Raw genomic sequence first — 20736 nt, 5'->3', positions numbered from 1 at the left:
CTGTTAACACTTCGCGATGTTCTGTTATTGGAAAATATTCACATTTTATGTGCTAACACACCATTACACCAAATAATCATTGATTATTTTACTATAACGGCATGCTGCATTGTGTTTTATACCTTATTGTTTGAGATCATCCTATTTTATTGATGAGGCAACCTAGTAAACTTTGCTGTATTCTTAGGGGACACTTTATTACTTCATTTTACTTTGTTATTTATTTATCATCAGCATCAGTTTCTGTCCACAGCACTGCTCTTAGATGGATATATTCTGTTTGCAGACTATAAAGAATTACAAAATGGCCGGTGAGTGAATACAGTGAAATACAAAGTAGGTGTACCTAATAAAGCGGAAACTGAACTTAATGAATTACTTCAGCATAACTCTAGATTTCTATGTAAAATACTCTAGACTTTTATATCAAAAGAGAAGACACTTTATACATTATATGCACTTATGTACAGCACATAACATTCCCCATGTCATATCCTGTATAAACGATCATCCTAAAAATGCTGTCACATGATTCATTTTGTATAAGGCTGCTTAAAGCAGCAGATCCTAGCAAATACTAGTTTTGAAAAACAAAACAAAAAAACATTGTTAATCCATTGGATGTTTCTTAAATATGGAGGACAAAAATCATACTGATACATGGATCAGTAATCTGTATATCAAGGAATCTTAATTAAGAGCAAAACACTTTTAAAAATGCAGCTTGCTAAATGACAGTAGATGCTGATCAGCAATCAAGTGTCTATTTGGGGAAAGAAATCTCTAACACGGTTTCTATCTTGCTAAATAATCATCATTAATCTCACATTAGACTGGGAGAGTGTGTGTGCTGTGGTTTAGAGAACTGCTCTCAAGCACAAAATAATGTCTTTAATTAGAAGAAAACTGAGCTCACACTATGGGGTAGCATACAGAGAGTGTGCACTCATACACACACCTACACACATACACACACACACACACACACATACACACACACACACACACACACACACACACACACACACACACACACACACACACACACACAAAGAAATATTCAATACCAACCACTGGAAATTATCAGGCCATTTTATAATATTGATGCCCTTTATGTACTTAAGACCATTTTTATACTGCATTGTCAGAATTAAATTCTCCGAAATAACATAACACAAAAATATACATCTTACATAGCTACGTATATTAATACTTAAACCACAGTGCTGTTGAATTCTCAAATCTGATTGGAAGCATTTCTGATACTAGTGCCAGCTGTAATTCATATGATATATGAATTCATATATTAATAATGTTTGTTCTACTTTCTGTACAGGATTTCACAACGTGTTTTAGTGATTGTTGTAACTTTTTTTGTGCTTTTTCGTGGAAAAATAACTCCAATTCACATAATTGAATTTGCACGAAATTGTTTTGCAGTCTTTCACAGTGATGTTTGTTGGCAAATGAGACCTTTTAGCTGTACTCGTGTTCGACACACGTGAATCGAAGAGGGATTTGTGATGTCACATGATACCTCTTGGCCCAAATCTGTAGAAAATCTGTGGTAATTTGAAAAATTACCTTCCCCAAAGGGCCAGATCACACCATTGTGACATCAGTTATTTTACTATTTTATTAGTCTGCTGGCCAATTTATTAGGAACACATGTATCTTGTGTTGTGGCAACAGCACAATTCATAAAATCATGTACATATTTTGCATGTCAAGAAATTTGACTTTGACCATGGCATGCTTGTTAAAGCCAGACTGACTTGTTTGAGTATTTCAGAAACAGCTGATCTCCTGGGATTTTCATACATAACAGACTCTAGAGTTTACACAGATTGGTGCGAAATGAAAAAGGTCAAAACTAACAGGAAGTCTACAGTAATTAAATTAACCACTCTTTACAACCGTGCTAAGCAGAAAAGCGTCTCAGAATGCAGAACCTTGAGGTAGATGGGCTACACCAGCCCAAGACCACATTGGGTTCGACTCCCGTCAGCCAAGAACAGGAATCTTAAGCTACAGTGAGAACAAGCTTAGCAAAGTTGTAAGGTTGAAGATTGGACAAACATCGCCTGGTCTTTTTTCCCATCTTACAAAAAAATGTATAGCTCTTCTATTGTCCTTTTATTTCATTTCATATGAATATGTAGGCATGTGTATACAGTAGCTTTATGAACACCACTGAGCAATAAGTAAAAAATACATTTCACTGTGTGAAAGATTTTCCCAGGTTGCCACACAGAGGTACCAACCACAAATTAGATGTAACCAACCTAAACTTTTAACTTCTCAGTGTTGCACGATATTGGAGATTAGTGTGTGTGTGTGTGTGTGTGTGTGTGTGTGTGTGTGTGTGTGTGTGTAGTCACCCCCAAAATTGTTTCATGGGTGTTCTCACTGGCCATAGACAGAATTGTAATGATTCATGAATGGCACATTGTACTTTTGTTTCATTTTTTTTTTTTTTAGTTATGTTTAATGTTCTGCCAACAGCAGTGAAACGGTTAGCTGGTGTTATCATTTATACTGTAGGCCAGCTCTAAATGCTATAATCAATCATTCCCTCAACAGCCTGTCTTGAAGTTAATAAGACAAAAAGTGCAGCTTGTCATGTTAGTGAGAAAGAGGAAAGTGTAAACCCCTCTGTCCTGAAGATTTCCCCATTATGTAAGACTTAGATTTAATGGAACCAATTTGGGACTATTGGATTGGGAATCCAGATTGTATCAGATCAGTAGTGAATTGACATGTGTCGATTCGTTAACTTGTTTAACTGTATTGTTTTTGCATCGTATCATATCACATACTACGTATCAAGATCATGTGAAAGACAGCAACTCACACCCTATGTAGATTATACATCTTTGCCATCTCTCATGCTGCACTGCACTCGGTACAGTAGGTATATCGTGATACAAGTATAAACACGTAAATGCTATCTAATAACATATAATCATGCTAGTCAGCGTTACCCAGAATCTCTTCTCTGGTTCCAACATATCAGCAAGAGTTCGCCTACAGTGTGAGAACCCATTCGATTTTTTTTCTTTTGGCACTCTGACAAACAGCAGTTCTGATAAAGGAATAAATGTCACAAAGAGAGAGTGGTGTCGAGCAGAAAGACTCTTCTGGCTCCCCCGTTTTTGAGCTGTTAGAGGTAATTGGCCCAGTGGGGGATCACTCTGAGGGACTCCCACAAGTGCAGCTAAGAGTGCTGTTCCATGGTGGGAGGTCATTTGTTCACAGTGTAGCACACACACTCGCAGTGCATATGCCCATATTAACCTCAGTGAATGTCCTTATTTCTCACATTAATGCCACTAGCTGATTAGCACACATACTGCACAAAAACATATACCATGGTTTATTAGCCAATGGGCTGCCACTGAGAATTTGGAAAATCTATTTATCATTAAGAAAAGAAATAAACCCAAATGACCCACTGGTGGTGGTGATAAAACATTATTAGTCCAGAGCCATGGCTCTCAAAGTGGTGTGCAGGGACCCCAGTGGTCAATGAAGTATAGCCATGGAGTCCATTTATTTATTTATCTTTCTATCTATCTATCTATTTATTTATATATTTTGTTACCGCAGAGGAACTGGTCTACCTGTTTGACTGGTCACTTCATTCTAAGGACAAATGACAAGTCCATATGGCGATCCAAGCATTATACAAGAAGCACATTTTATGGCCGACTATGTTGTATGAGTGTCAAGTCAATTATACTTCCAAAGCCAGCACAACACAAAGTACTCTATGAAAAATAAAGTTTTTGCAGATACAGTGTCTCAAGATAATAGAGAGACTGAGAGAGGCAGATAAGGACAAAAAACGAGAGATGGCTACAGACATTGTTTGCTGATCTGGAAAGGGAAATTGCATCACATCACAATATGTCTCACTGGTCTGCAATGATGCCAATCGCTCATCTCTCCAAGGGTTATCTAAGAGACTTCACTGGATTTGCTATAGGAACATCCACGAGATTGGTTTGGGGATTCCCATAGATTCCAAAAAGTTAGTAATCAAACAAATGTAGCAAATGTGCAGCAGGAGCTTGTTACCATAGATTTTGGTGGGGAAGGATAACATTAATAATGACATAGCCTCAAGCAACCTTAAGTCAAGAGACTATTACACTTGATTTATGCTATACAGTATGGCAGATCGAATTGAGTGGTTTTAGACATATCTTTGTTCAACTGTGTTCAATACAGTAGGTGAGTTTGCCAGATTTCAGCAGAGTTTCCAACCCAACTACATCTCAAATTAAACCACATAAAAGACCTGAAACGAGCCCAAAAAATTGGACAAGGAAGACACTTTTTTCTTTTTCTCAGCCTTTGAATGGGAATCAAAGTCACTGTGGTGTACATGCATTTCTGATATACACATATTTTCCAATCCATAACCCCCACCCCACCCCCACCCCCACGTTTGCAATATATTTTACATAAAAATGGCCCTATATATCTTAGACACACTGTCTGCACTTACACTTTACCTTTATATTAGATTTAATTCCAAATATTTCCTGTTAAACAAGGTCGTGGTGGACCAACGTATTTTTAAACTAGCCTAATCTGGCATTAAAAAAAAGACGACCTTGATAAACCTGTCCTGTCCACTGCTCCTCATCCAAGGAGAATGTTAACAAGGTCATGCTCATGCTCATGCTGGGGCAAAATGATTCCTGCCCCAGTGGGCCTCTATTACTGCTTGTTGCAGTTCCCATTTTGACCACTAGATGCAATAATATTTTTAAGGAGTTAAATGGGGAAAAACATACAATGCACGTGGTTGTGAATGAGGACTTTATGAAGATTAATATTTGTTGAACGGCTGATATAAATGGTGGTGCTCTCTCCCACCTGCCCCATGGATGAGCCGCCACAAGCAGTATAACTAATGTCTAATGAAAGCAGTATAACGTGCACAATCAGAGTGTGATGTTGCATTCTGTGCAAAAAATATTTGCCTTTTCCAAAACACACAACTGCTCCTTCTCTTCAGTCCGTGTTGATTAACCAATAGAGATCAGTCAAAGAGAAAGGAACTTTAAGTACACTCGCACCCCATTAAAGTTCTTCTTTTTCGTTCATGAACCGCTTTATGTAAGTAGGGATTGTCTGCCATCCGCATGGAAAATACACAGACGCACACACTTTCTCATGCTCAAGACGTGGCTAGAAAGCATCTCCATTCGATGCCAATACAGGAATTTCAAACCAGCCACTAAAACAACTCACTTTATCACAATTACAACAGACCCAGAACTGCTAATAGATTACCTTTCCATTTTTAAATGTTTACAAGACCATAAAGGCCATGTCAGAGAAAACTGATGGCATGTGTTACACCTCCACAGGTCGGGTCTCGGAAAGGAAAGCTGAAGGTAGGATGGACTGAGCATAGGGGGACAGAGAATACACAGAGATTAGGATTTTTTTTTTTTTTTTGGTTCAGAGGGAATGCAAGTGAATGAGACCAAATTTACAGACTCAAAGTTTGCACCTCGGGACATAATCCTGGACTGTGGAGACACAAAGAAAATAAAACAGAAATATGCAACTCCTACTATATAGAGAAACCAGCTATATATACACTAATATCACATACACAAAAGGCTTTGTCCAAAAAGCCAAAAATACAGGTGGTGGCACCCATCCACCAGTGAGTAAACAAAATATCAATTTACATGTTCACACATTATTACCTGTCAAAACACAGGAAACACAGACAACAGAGAGTTTATCACAAACTTTTATCCTCTATTAACATTTTACATTAACACACCAGACAAAAGCAATGTCAGCCAGCCTGGCAAGTTCAAATTCACTCAGACAAGCTCAAGTTTACTCCGTGCAAATCTGGTCCAGCCATTTCCTCATTATTATTCTAAACTGTTGGAAACATCTGTAGTAGAACGGTGTCCCATCCAGGGTTAATTCTAGCCTCACATCCAATGTTCCCAGTAGAGGTAGGTTTTGTATCAGTTATCTGCAAAAATCCACACCGTTAGCTTTCCCCGGTTGTGTCCGTTGCAGTACTGGCTGAGAAGGGTCATTATACAGTACGAGAGCGTCCTGTAGAGCTGAAATAAAAACCATCATTGACAAATTTTGTTGTGTTATTTGAAGTGTTTTTTGATTAATTTTGGATGCCTATTTTTATTTGTTATTTGGAATGTTACTTTTTCATTCAGTTTGGAGGTATATCTTTTATTTAATTTAATAGTTAATATATATTAATATTTATCTACTTATTTAATTTTTAAAAAGTAAAGTACATTTTTATGGTGCAGTCAGTACATTTTATTTTTTTTTAATAAAGTTCAGCAATATTTTACTTCAAGTGTTTTCATTCAGTATCAATTTTAAAAACTATCAGCTGATTAATCGGTTATCGGCAGGTACCGCCCAACTTAATTATCCGTATCGGTAAAATCTACTACCAGTCGACCTCTAGCTCCTAGGATGGGCTCCAAAACCACCAGGACCTTGATCAGGATAAAGTGCTTACTGAAAATGAGTGTGCAATGAAAAATGAGTGTTGGAAAATTTTTGTAATTTGTAGTGTTTAAAATAATATTTTCTGACAGCTATTCTAATTTTGTTTCATAGCTCCCTCTGGCTCATGTGTGTTATACTAATAACGGATACTAATGACTGTTTTTTAAATATTGCCTTGGGAAACAGATACAGTAATAGATAATGAGGAGAAATGATAAAGCACAATCTTCTAATCATTCTAATGATTTTTATCTCATTAAATTTTGGGCTGTTTTCCAGAATTTAGCCACAGCGACATCAAGTTTTTCCAGCCTGCCTCACAAGACTGTTTACACTGCTTCATCTAGAGTCAAATTCATACTGAATAAACATACAGCCAGATGATTACACAATCTCCATATAGCATATGATTAAACAATCTCTACCTATGATTAATGGACCTATTCAACCCCATACAGAGAGCATTAAATAAATTATCTTTTCACGCTGATTCGAGTCATAATGCTAACAAGATATGCTCTATTTTGAGAAAAGTTTGTTTATCACTGTTTTAGTTAAAGAGAACTTTACTGTGCAGTGATGACAAAACACCACTGAAAGAATTTGATGCTTGTCGCAGAGCGAAAAAGATAACGGGAGAAAACCGGCACTGTAAAGTTGAATTATTTAGCAGTATGCACTATAGATGTGGATTTTCCCACATTAACAAAACATCATAGTAGTAGAATAATTCTCTACTTGTGTGTTGCTGTCCTGGAAAGAACCTGTTTACCGCTGCTTCAGCTCTTTGGGTTTACTTCTAAAATTTGACCAAAAAATGCATTGGGTTTCCTTTGTAAAATTTTAAATGAATTTAATCCTCCCTGGCTGTTGCTTGTTATTCAAATTTCCACCACAGAAGCAGATTTTCTCTCCACAGAGAAATAAATGTGATAAGCAACCAATTAAATGTAATGCTATTTGATTGAAATGGTCTCTTGAAGGTAATTTTCCCAATTATACTGTGCATCTAGAAGTAAATTCACTATAGCTGACAAAAAAAAGTGGTCTTTCATTAAATGAAAGAAGAACAGCATGACTTCTGAACACAGCACTTTTCACACCGCAGTGAGTGACAGCTAGGCATCATTCCATTAACAAACAGACTGAAAGAAAAAATCATGAGCTTGGATATTCAAAGATGCATTTCCTACAGACACATTCAGTACAGGCAAAATTGTCCCCAAAATAGCAGGATGTAGTCAAATTGACACCATGGTCATATACAAATTTGCAACAATTTGAACAACTCAAGTCATATGAAAAGACAGGTCTTAACAAGGTTAAGATTAAAGGCAGGGAATATGTTCACACCATTTGTATAAAATCAAACAAAATCCAACCACACTCATTTATCTGAATTAATATCAAACTCTCATTAGATAATTTTAGGCTTAGGGTGAGGATATGGTATGAAATTGTAGCACTTCACATCGACTGTATTTGCATCGATGTCAACTCAATGGCTTTTGCTCATTAAAATACCGACAAATGCTGCATGAGGCACCACTTAAGCCCAAATCCTGTCAAGACAACACTAATGCAGATACTCCTATTTTATTCTTTGGTTCTTTCTGATCTTCAACTGTCCAGTTTCGCAGAACCTGTACCCTTCCTGTTCTTGGCTGATAGGAGTGGAATGATGTGGTCTTCTGCTGTTGCAGATCATTTGCATCAAGGTTTGACTCATGCGTTCTGAGTTGCTTTTCTTAGGTGGGGCCTCCATGGAGGCCACTGCCATTAGAGATGAAGGGGTGTGCTTGGTCTGCAACAATGTTTAAGTAGGTGGTATATGTCAAAGTAACATCACCATGAATGCCAGGACCCAAGGTTTCCCAGCAGAACAGAGCAATTTGTGCTACAGTAGCTTTTCTGTGGGATCCGACAAGACGGGTTTGCCTTTGCTCCCCACACGCATCAGTGAGCCTTGGGTGCCCATGACCCCGTTGCCGGTTCAGCGGTTGTCAAAGTTGCTAAGTTCATGTGCTGCCCAATATATCCCACCCCTTGTCAGGTGCCACTGTAACTAGATAATCATTTATATTCATGTCACCTGTCCGTGGTTTTAATGTTATGGCTGATCAGTTATGGTTATGGCATATATGTTCTTTTCCTGAAAATTATGATATTAATTAATTGTATATATATACTTAGAGCCATATATATAAAATAATGCTGTATGTACTTCACACAATAGCGTAGCATCACATAAACCACATGAAAAAAGGTCCAGTGGATGGGGATTCATTTTGAAATAGATGTCATTGCAATAGACATATGAGACTGTTCCTAAATGACTGTTCTATATAGCTGTCTTCAGATATGAGTCATGTTCAGAGCTCCATTTCAGAGCTGTGTGTTTGGCTGCTGAACATTCAAACAGTGGGTCTCCAAATGAGGTAACATTAGTAAAATTATTAGCAAAACAATATTCATAAACATTCAAAACATAGTTCATGGCAGTATAAATGGTGTAATATCATCAGATTTTTTTATTATTTTTTTTTTTTTCTTCATTTTACTATGTTATCATGAATTGTCTGACCAGCACAGGGAGGCAATTGGATTAAAGATTCAGTACAATACTGACAAAGTGACTTCTTACCCTTGGAAACATATTGTAACTGATGATACCAAAAGAACTAAATTACATTTCATGGTTCCAGCTAGATCTGCCACCAACTAGCAATGATTCTCACTATAACAGCCACACTTATAATTTGTTTTCCACTGAAAAATATCATATAAGACAGATAGTATAGAAAGACCACTATCACCATCTTCAGTTTGGAAAGTGATATTGCAAACAATATGTTACAAAAAAACATTTCCGCATATGTAAAGACTTTAAACTGTGAGGAAAATCTTCATATTAATAATTATTCTTAATCTTTCCAGACTCATTCTGTTCCTAACTTTGAGGGGTCAGTGTTATTTATTGTACAGTTGGGTACAAATGGGTCACTGGTTGTAAAAGGTTTGCGAACCGCATATGTCGGATGTATATTTTGTCTAGGTCTGGTAATTATTCTGTCCTGGATTAGTTTCTAGATTTTTTTCTAGATCTTTCTAGATTTTTTTTACTGCTATTGCAGGTTGTATAGCTATAAAGATTTGATTCAGGAAAGTCCTTTTACATCCTTAAAATCCAGATTTTAGTGTAACTCCCCATTTGTATGACATGATTCAGCTACTGGTAGAAGACTTCATGAATACATGCGTAGTAGAGAATAAGTCTGAGAATCTGTTATTCCTTTAACCTCATTACTCAAAGTAATGAAGCTGTCCAAATAATCTCATTAGTAATTATTCATGCTCTAATCCAGTGTTTCTCAACCAGGGGTCTGTGGACCCCTTGTGGTCAGTGCCATAATAACATAATTACTCCGTAGGATTGTTTCTTTAAAAAAAAAAAAAATTTTTAAATTATATGTATGAGTGGTATTTTTGTTAAATATTTCAAAATATATGTTAAATACAGTTTTTAGGCCCATTGAAATTCAGAAACGCAGACTTACTGGTTTTGGTTGTTGTTGTTTTTAAATATACCTATATGCTTAGTCATGTGCATTCACAACTCTCTCACTGCTAGTCTAGGTATTCATTCTGGAGTGATCTCTGTTCACAGTGTCATTATTAGAGCTAACATTATTTACATTGGGTGCAACATTCATGGGATAAATAAACAAAGTTAAATTTTAAGTTTAACACTGATAAATAAAATGTAATGTGTATGTCAGTGTGTAATGTGAAATGTTCATGTCGATGTACAAAAAAACGTCACTGTTAATGTTAAAGCAATGTGAACAGCTGAATACTGAACTTAAAATTTATTACACTTTGACCCCTGTTGGTTTTAGAAAACATTTAGTATACACTACTTATAAATTATAAATATATATATATATATATATATATATATATATATATATATATATATATATATATATATATATATATATATAATATTATATATTATCATACATTATATACAGTATTATGTTATATTATGTGTCCACAAGGATCAGTCAGAGTATGGCCTGGTTGAAAAAAGTTTCCATCAAAAAACATTCCATCTCCATTGTCTCGTCTCTTGAAGTTAATAAAACAAAAAAATGCAGTTTGCCATGTTACTGAAACACCGGAAAGTGCAAAGTCCTCTGTCCTGAAGACTTTCCCATGGTGAGAAACTTACTGTTACAAAGCACTCGCAGTGGAGACTCCTTCCTTGAATGTGACATAAACATTTCACCATATCAATGCTAAAACGTTTTTCTTTGTTAAACAGCAACACTTTATTTTTTTACGTGTTCATTATTAATCTTAGATTATGCAGATTTTCCACCATACGAGTCCCTGTGAGTGAGTTGTTCAATATAGAAACACTAACTTAGAATTAGTGCATTAATGCAAGCCTGTGATCGAGATTACAGACGGCACTGCTGTCAGAGCTGTGATGTTATAGAAAATGAACTTTTTGACTTTTTGGTATAAATAGTTGAATAAAAAAACACTCACATAACTGTTAACTTTTTATGTAAATCGGCTTATTCAAATTTTTATTTGCACTCGTGTGAATTTCTTATTTATTAAGATTTAAATCTATATAGACTGCCTTCTTGAATAGGAACCATTCTGAACAGGCTTTGGAGGTCCGTTCAGAGAACTCGCAGTTGAGCTGCATCCAAATCTGCAGAATGATGTCCTTTCCACACTGTAAGACACAGAATTGCAAAAGAGAGGGTTTGACTGGCATGCCTGAAGCACTGAGAAGTCTGATGAAGTCAGCCTGAAGCTGTTACAGCAAGTCAGCCCATAGCACATCCAAGAACAGGAAGAACAGAAGTGATAAACAGGAAGCAAGGCAGTATCAGCCGTCGTCTTGAGGTCTTCACACGGGGTGGCAATGAGGTTGGTGCAGCTGTTACCTTCAACCATGGGCAAGGAGATGGCGCTGCACTCACCGTGTCCTTCGTCTGCATACGGTGGGCGCTCTGTTTGTTTCTCTGTCTCCCTTCCATCCTTTTTTGATCTTACAGTGAGGAAGCGCAGCACCACAAGATTCAGAAATGCTCCACTCACGCTCAGTCTGATGAGGATATACAGGAAAGTGAAAGCCACATACAGAATATTTTTCTCCAAATCTTCCTTCTTCTGAAGAGCAACAAATTCTAAAAAGCCAATCGTGGTGAGCGTGATGAAGCAGTAATAGAAGGCATGGAAGAAGATCCATCCTTCAAAATGAGAGAACGCCACTTTACCCACAAATAGTGTACTAAGGCAGGTCAAGAAGCCCACTGAAACCATTTTTACCATCGACACACCACACACACCTATGTACTTGCTGACACACCTCATCAGACAGCATATGAATGTGTTCATGCGCTCCCCTACACTCTGGAATGTGATGAGTGTTAGGGGAATGCCCAGAAGAGCATAGAACATGCAGAACACTTTACCAGCATCAGTGCATGGTGTCGAATGGCCATAACCTGTCATAATATACAGAAACATAATGAATATGAAATACAATGTTAATTGGCTTATTAGAAATAAGATCTATTTTTGTCTATAGGATGTCATTAGCTACAACATTTTACTATTGGCTGATTAGTCTTGGATGTTGAACAAAATGCCTGGACGTTAGTATTTCATTAAATCTGCAACTGAAAATTAGAACCAGATTTCTTTTTAAACAGCAGCCTCTGGTGGCAATTTTATGTTATGACAGAAAGTAGCCTATTTACCTTTACCAATATATAACTTGATATTTAAAAATAAAATTAAAAAAAAAAAAAAAAAAACATTGTTTGACTTAATCTTACCATATTGGCTGGCTATGCTCAGTAACAGCTGGATGACTGCATTGTTAGCTAAGCTGAAAAAAAAAGTTTTCTCTTTTATAATATCTATAACATCAATGATATTTACAACCACAATTCCAAAAAAGTTGGGGCACTGTGTAAAATGTAAATAAAAACAGAATGCTATGATTTGCAAATCTCATATGTTACAACCCCATATGTTATTCACAATAGAACATAGAAAACATATCAAATGTTTAAAATGTACCATTTTAAGATACATTTTATAAGAAAATAAAGTAATTTTGAATTTGATGGCCACAACCGGTCTCAAAAAAGTTGGGACGGGGCAACAGGAGGCTGGAAAAGTGAGTGTTACTAAAAAGAAACAGCTGGAGGAACATTTCGCAACTAATTCTGTTAATTGGCAACAGGTCAGTAACATGATTGGGTATAAAAAGAGTATCTTAGAGAGGCAGAGTCAATCAGAAGTAAAGATGGGATGGAATCTGGATGGAAGCATATGTTGCTCTAAAACCTGTATATACCTTTCAGCATTGATGATGCCTTTCCAGATGTGCAAGCTGCCCATAGGCACTAATGCACTCCCATACCATCAGAGATGCAGGATTTTGAACTGAGTGCTGATAAAAAGCCAGATGGTCCCTCTCCTCTTTACTCCTATTTAGTTTAGAGTGACTAACAATGTTTTCTTTTTTTGAAATGGTAAAAATAGCCTTGTGGGACAAGATACCCTTTCAGATGCAGACACAAAGCCTAAAGTAAGTTTAATTGCACATAAAACCCTTACAGTTTCACTGACCAGCTTAGATTAGTGTTATAAGTTAGCATCTGTTAGCAGTGCTATGTAACCAGACCGAACTTTCAAAATAATTTTTAGGTTATTTTGTTTAGACACATACAATATAAATTCAAATAAATCTATTTTAGTTAAGTGCTGTAAGTCTACAAAATGTGTGAATACAAAACGTGTGGACACTTGTGCCAGGCACACACACACACGCACACACACACACACACACACACACACACACACACACACACACACACACACACACACACACACACACATATGGCCAAAGGTGGCCATTAACATGGAGTTGGTCTCCCTTTCCTATTATAATAACCTCCACTCTTCTGGGAAGGCTTTCCACTAAATCACTAAGTTTTGAAGCGTGGCTGTGCCACAAGAGCATTATTGAAGTCAGGCACTGATGTGAAGTGATGAGGCCAGTACACAGTCTCCGTTCCAATTCATCCTAAAAGTGTTGAGGTCAGGGGTCTGTGCAGGTCACTTGAGTTCTTCCACTCCAACCATGGCAAACCATGTCTTCATGGAGCTCGCTTTGTGCATAGGGGCACTGTCATGCCAGAACATGTTTGGGGTCGCTTAGTTCCAGTGCATGGGAACTGTACAGCATACAAAGACATTCTAGATAATTGTGTGCTTCCAACTTTTATGGCAACAGTTTGGGGAAGAACCACGTAAGGGTGTGATGGCCAGGTGTCCATATACTTTTGGCCATGTACCCTGAATGAAAAGCTAGAAAATGGGTTCCTTATTGATTCTTTGGATAATAAAGAGTTTTTCACTTCTTAAAGATGCTCCATCTTTAACAAAGAAACATATTATCATTGATAATCAAGTTAAAGCTGCAGCGCTCAGTTCATTTTCTCATCGTCTGCATACATATTGTCACTGGGGACTGATACTGTCTAAGGGTTAAACTCTACAACAAATTACATAGGAGTAATAAAACCTCAGAAATGTGTTGTGTGGACAGAGTTATAGTGGCAAGTGAGAAGATAAGACTTTTTTTCAAGGGGCTGCCATCCTTTGCCACCAATGAGACCAGGTGAAGGCTACTTCCTGTTAACTAAATTAGTATTTAGTACATTTAATTTTTTTACAGGAAAAAGTGACCTGTAGGTGAAGTCAATTGCAGAACAGTGATGCACAACTTACCAATCGTCGTTATGATGGTCATGGCAAAGTAAAAGGATCCAGAAAATTTCCACTCGCGATGAGCTTTAGCCAATAGGACAAGCTTCTCGATTTCGTTGTAATCATCGTGAGAGATCGTGTTTGCATTTCACCATCAATTGTTTCTCTTCAACACCTTTGGCTCTGATGCTCTCGGTTTCTGACTCGAGGCTGTGAAACAACAGAATACATAGTGCTGAAGGACACCTCGCGTCGTCTGATTGGACGCAAGCAGGAAATTTCCAGTTGCATCACGTGCAATATTTAATTATGTTTTATTACGCTCAGTCAATCCTGAGCTGTTGTTTTTGGTGGTTTTATAATGCTAAAATTGCTTCAGTTGACCAAGTAACAGTCTAAACTGCAACTTTTCCAAATATCAAACCAAGGAAAACTATATAAACAATCAAAACAATGATCCAAATTATTATTTCAGTCAAATTAAAATAGTAAATTAATGGTAACTTATATAATAAAAACTGTATACATGCAAACAATAATCTAACATTATATCATACGAAGCTACTTAAAATCATTTCCACTTCAATATTCAGTCCGTACAGGATTTCGAGGAGTTTTTTTGTGATTGTTGCGGCCAAAAATGCTTGATTTAGATTTTTTGCGCTTTTTTTTGCGGAAAACTTCTTGAATCGGCGAAATTGCAAATGCACAAAATGGTTTTGCACGGTCTTTCGAAGTGATATTTGCTGGTAAATGAGACCTTTGGCTGAATGCGTGTTGTGATGACGTCACGTGACGCATTTTGGCCCAAATCTATGGAAAATCTGTGGTAATTCTGAAAAAGTATTGCTTGAGTTTGCTTGAGTTTGCTTGATTTTGTGTTCATTTCTGCAATCGCAAAATCCTGGAGAGACTGAATATAGAAAAAGAGATTCCGATTGTCCAGAGCGATGCTGACTATTTTGCATGTGAGGCATGTAGTCTGTTAAACTGTTAAAAAAGACTGCACACACAGCTAATGACATGAGCTAATGCACTGAGAACTGGCAGAGATGACCTTTTATGAGACGCCCGTAGCACCTCCTTCGTGGACGTTATCATTAACAAAGGTAACTTGGGAAGAAACATGAGAGGCAGAGCTGCGAGAGAGTGGAAGTGAAGATCCGCACTGAGACATAAATGTCTAAATCACACGTCAAACATAAAAGCATGGCTGTAATGTAGGAACCTGTGCATGGAATTAAATATCACAACATGCTCAGACTACAAGATTCATAAAATCTGCCCAGCGTGGATCCGGAGTCTAATCCTGGAACACTGGGTGTGAGGCGGGAATTCACCCTGAATGGGACGTCAGTTGATTACAGGGCACCATGCTCACACACACATTTACAGACTCTCTCACATATCAGGCAATTTACAGTACACAGTTTACAAACTGTCATGTTTTTGGGGGTGTAAGGAAACCGGCGAACCCAGAGGAAACCCATGCAGACATGAGAAGAACGCTGATTGAATAACTGACATTCAATAATCTTTTAAAGGAGCCATTGCAGCTCGAACAACAAAAAAGTTTTTTAAAAATATAATATATAAATATAAGATATAAAAGTTAATAAAAATATACATCTCTGATATTGTTTTCATTTTAATACTCAGAGTATCTAAACCAAACTGGCTTTGACTATATCCTGGTTACTTCCTTAAAAAGTAATACTACATGGCACTACAGTAGCTCTTCTGTGTGATCGGACCAGACGGGCTAGCCTTCGCTCCCCACACGCATCACTGAGCCTTGGGAGCCCATGACCCTCTCACTGGTTTACCAGTTGTACTTCCTTGGACCGCTTTTGTCAGGTACTAACCAAGGAAAACTATCATGAAAACTACAACTATCAGTGAAAAAACATTTGCATATTTTTAAAATAAAAATAAAAATGTGAGTTTCCAAATAAAAAAGAACTAAACTGCAACTATAATGTCCACCTGCAATATGAACAAAAATGAAATACAGTTTCAGAGAATAAAACCTACATTTTCGCATTTTAAATGTTGGGTGGTCTGACTTAAGAACAGAGGCTGATCGAAGTGGATTCAGCAACGTTGCTGAATCATAAATGACCAGTAGATGGTAGAATATTGTGTATTGGAAATCCTTGGTCCAGCAGCGACTGAGTAGCATTGGAATGCTAATGGCAAAATTAGTAGGCATAAAAAGACAGTCCAATTTGGGATTTTTTAGTACGATGTTACCATGATATTGAAAACTAAAATGATACTAAAACGAAATATGAACTAAAAGTAACGATTTATGAAAGATAAAAATGAAATCAAAACTATTTATACAACATTAAACCTAATTGAAACAAAAATGAAACTGAAAACCAAAATACAAAAAAATAAAAAATAAAAACTAGCAATATTTCAAAAACTACAATAACCCTGGTACTAACCACTGTATACCAGGAACACCCCACAGGACCTAGAGTTTTGGAGGAGCTCTGACCCAGTCATCCAGCCATCACAATTTGGCCCTTATGAAAGTCACTCAGATCCTTACGATTGCCCATTTTTCCTGCTTCCAACACATCAACTCCGAGAACTGACTGTTCACTGGCTGCCTAATAAATTCCACCCCTTGACAGGTGCCACTGTAACAAGATAATTGATGTTATTCACTTCAACTGTCAGTTTTTTTAATGTTATGACTGATCAGCGTGTGGCTTATTTGATGAACGGTCAAGCTTTCTGTGAAAATCTGAAGGCCCAAAACACAGAAACACAGAGCTGTAATGTGATGATAGCTGCACTTCTGGTAGGTACAGTAGCTTGGGAAACAGGAATTGGTTAACAAATAAGCTGTTCACTCATACTACAGATTGCAAAACCTAATACATACTCAGAGACAAATATGGTATTTTCCAACACGAGGCACCATGACCTTTGTTTGCTGTATTTCCTAATGACATGTAATGTGTAATGTGTAACGTTCAAGGTACTTCTGAACTAATTATCATTCCAATATCCTTTAATTAAATGATACACCTTCCCCAGTTTTACATAACTTCCATTTTTCATTTGTCTTACTGGTTTCTTTGCACTTAATTAAACAGACTTTAATTAAACTGGTTCACTTAACAAGTGAGAAGTCACAGTTTTGTCGATCTCGTATCTGTCTAAATAGACGACTGAGGAAAGGAAGCATTGGGGCTTCGATATACACTTTCATGTAGCGTTGATTATATTTTATATCACAGCATTGTTGAATTCTCAGTTCTAACTGCTCAGAAGGTGTTGATTAATTTTCTATAACAACAGATCTGACAGTAGAACCGACTGTAACTCAAAGCACAGGTTTATAATAATGCACTCGTTCTAAATGTTATGGTTTCTATAATAACAGCACATTCACAGGGACTTGTATGGCGAAGGCGCCACATAATGTACGTCTAACAATAAATCATATATTTTAAAAAATATATATATTTTTAATATTTACTGTTTTTTAATATATTCTGCTTTATATCCATTTTATGCTTAATGAAGACATGATTTATTCATTTTAAGATCGAGTCACTTTAATATGATCTATGTAGGTTTTGCCCATATTTTTCTTCTATTTTAGCCTTGGACATTATTTGTATTGTCTGGCACGGCCGTCTTGCACATACACATCAGTATAAAAAGTGCCCAGGTTGTCTTCATGCATGCAGTAAACTATTTCTTTGTATTATAACCTGGCTCTTGGTCTCCTGTTTCTTCAGATGAAACTGCAGTGTTTTGATGGTCATCCAGAAAGATTTACAACAGAGGTGTATAATTGTTGACATGCTGAAACTTTGCGTAAGGAGATGTTCATTTAACATTTCTGGAAGGAGTCTCCAGTGTCAGTGCATTGTAACTCTTAGTAAGTTTTCCATCATGGGAAAGTCCTCAAGACAGACACACTTTCTGGTTTCTTTCTAACATGACAAGCAGTGTTTTTGTTGTTGTTGTTGTTGCTGCTGTTAATTACTTTCCTATAACAGTATGCCCCAAGTTTTTTTTATTTCTTACTTATCAAAATGTGCAGTAAAAGAGCAAGCATGAACGCCTCGGGTGAGTTATATTTCAAAAGACAGAAACTAGGTCAAAACCAGAAACTCTGCAAAGTATGAGGAAACAAAACAATAAAAGCAGCACAGCTCAAGATTACAGTACAATGCATTCTAATATAGAAATATAGTTACACTGCTGAAACAAACTAGCCACAGATGCTACTAGAAATGAATTAAGGTGTCTGTGTGTGAAGGATTTATTACATTTGTATTTGTTAATCTTTGTTCATATCTACTTATTCACTTTCTCAAACTAATTGATAAAAGGGTGGCACCATTAGTAAACACAAGACATTTGGATATAACTACTGTTACAAGCCTGCTGGATTTTCTGATCCCCTCTCTCAGTTTTTTCTTTCACTTCCCTATTGCTGAATGGTGAAAATGGGTTCATATCAGAGCACTTATCAGTTCAATATTAAACTAAACTACCTAAACCACCAGTTCTATATCCTATTGCCCAAAAAATGCAGGAAACTGAGCTGGTTTTACAACCTGCTACTGTAAATTGCTTACTGAGAAAACCTGAACTAGTGTTTGAGTGTTATGTGTGCATGCTTTACTGATCTGCTCCAAAAGTGAAAAAGACACACTGTACATTTCACACGTAAATATGTGCTCACATGTCAAAAACATGTGAGTGTGACTGCATTTTACCATGTTACACCATGAAACTGTACTTTCATTCAAGACATCATTGAAATTGTTCATGAGAGAAAATCATAACTGCGAAATGAATTTATTAGTTACTTGTCAAACTGTGATGTAATTGAGCAAACATGAATGTATGAAGAAACAAAACAATGAAAGCAACGGAGAAACAAGCTAAGTATAAGGAAACTAAGCAACGAAATCAACACAGCTCAAGATTACCCGAGAATGCATTCAAACAAAGAAATATAGTTACACTACTGAGACTAGCCACATTTTTTAATATTTAAAACAAATAATAATAAATAATTTGAATATTTAATATTGAAGATTCTGCACTATTTATAGGTCCCTATTTAAATGTAAGCAAATGTGTGATGTTGACCATGTTACCTGTTTTATAAAAAAGGTCAGACAGATTTTATCTTCTACTGAACCATAGTTCAGACGACACTCTGATGGATTAGATCCAAAATGGATCATAAGGTTTTACACAAACTTGTCAAATGCTAATATCAAATGCTAATGAGTGCACAATGTCTTTAAACAGTCCATGCAGGATTTTGCTTAGTTTTTTTTGTGCTTGTTGCGGCCCAAAAAAAAAGCTTGATTTTGCTGCAGCTTTTTAAAATATTTGCTGAGTTTTTGTGCTATTTTTATGGAAAACTACTTGAATTGGCAAAATTGCAATTGCATGAAATTGTTCTGCACGGTCTTTTGCAGTGATGTTTGTTGGTAAATGAGACCTTGTAGCTGTACTCATGTTCAACACACGTGAATCAAAGAGGGCTTTGACTGAATGTGCGCTGGGATGATGTCACATGACATGTCTTGGGCCAAATCTGTGGAAAATCTGTGGTAATTTTTAAAACTTGTAAGCTCCTCTGAATATTGCAGATTTCCTTGATTTTGCATTAATTTCTGAGATTACAAAATCCTATAGGAACTGATTAAAGCAAAAAAAAAAAAAAGTCTTTGGGGGGCTGGGGGATGACAGACCAAATGTCAGTGTTTCAAAGATTCTACTTTTCAGGTCTCAATGAAATTTGTTGTGCTAAATTAAAAAAGATTTAAGCATTTTTTCTATGGTCTCAGACTTTTCAGCAACACTGTGTGTATGTGTGTGTGTGTGTCTCTTTCTCTCTCTCTCTCTCTCTCTCTCTCTCTATATATATATATATATATATATATATATATATATATATATATATATATGCAGTTTTTATTTCATTTTTATTTTCTAAGGTGAATAGATTAAGATGAATTAGATCCCCTTATGGTGTGAATTTGTTTAATGTTACTTACACTTTTTAAGTTGTATTTATTTGCTTATCTGTCCATCTATCTACCTATTTTTTATTTATTAATTCGTTAATTTATTCACTTATTCATGGTCATCTTTCCTGTCTCCAGCACTATACAAAACAGTACATTTTGCAAAATAAAAATAAACCCCTAAGAGAGTTGGAGCCTACTGTATACTCTATAATTATATTAAATAAATAATTTACAGTATTCACCAGTCATTTCAGTCCCTGAGTCCTACTCTATGTGGCTGTTTAATATGAATTTAATGCATGTTATTCATTAACCTTAAAGGTAAGGCTTGACTTTTTTAAGTGGGTGTGGTCTAGTATGGTGAGCTGCCGTT

At 36.4% G+C, this 20736-nt stretch overlaps 1 pseudogene; it reads right to left on the bottom strand.

Annotated features, from left to right (window-relative positions):
* Positions 1 to 11169: 11169 nt before the first annotated feature.
* Positions 11170 to 16144, bottom strand: LOC108281049 (potassium channel subfamily K member 15-like; annotated as a pseudogene).
* Positions 16145 to 20736: the final 4592 nt, after the last annotated feature.

Source organism: Ictalurus punctatus, chromosome 21 (genome assembly GCF_001660625.3).
Source record: "Ictalurus punctatus breed USDA103 chromosome 21, Coco_2.0, whole genome shotgun sequence".
Classification (NCBI taxonomy): Eukaryota; Metazoa; Chordata; class Actinopteri; order Siluriformes; family Ictaluridae; genus Ictalurus; species Ictalurus punctatus.
Note: the sequence above shows the minus strand (reverse complement) of the source record. Positions and strands in the feature narration are given on the sequence as shown.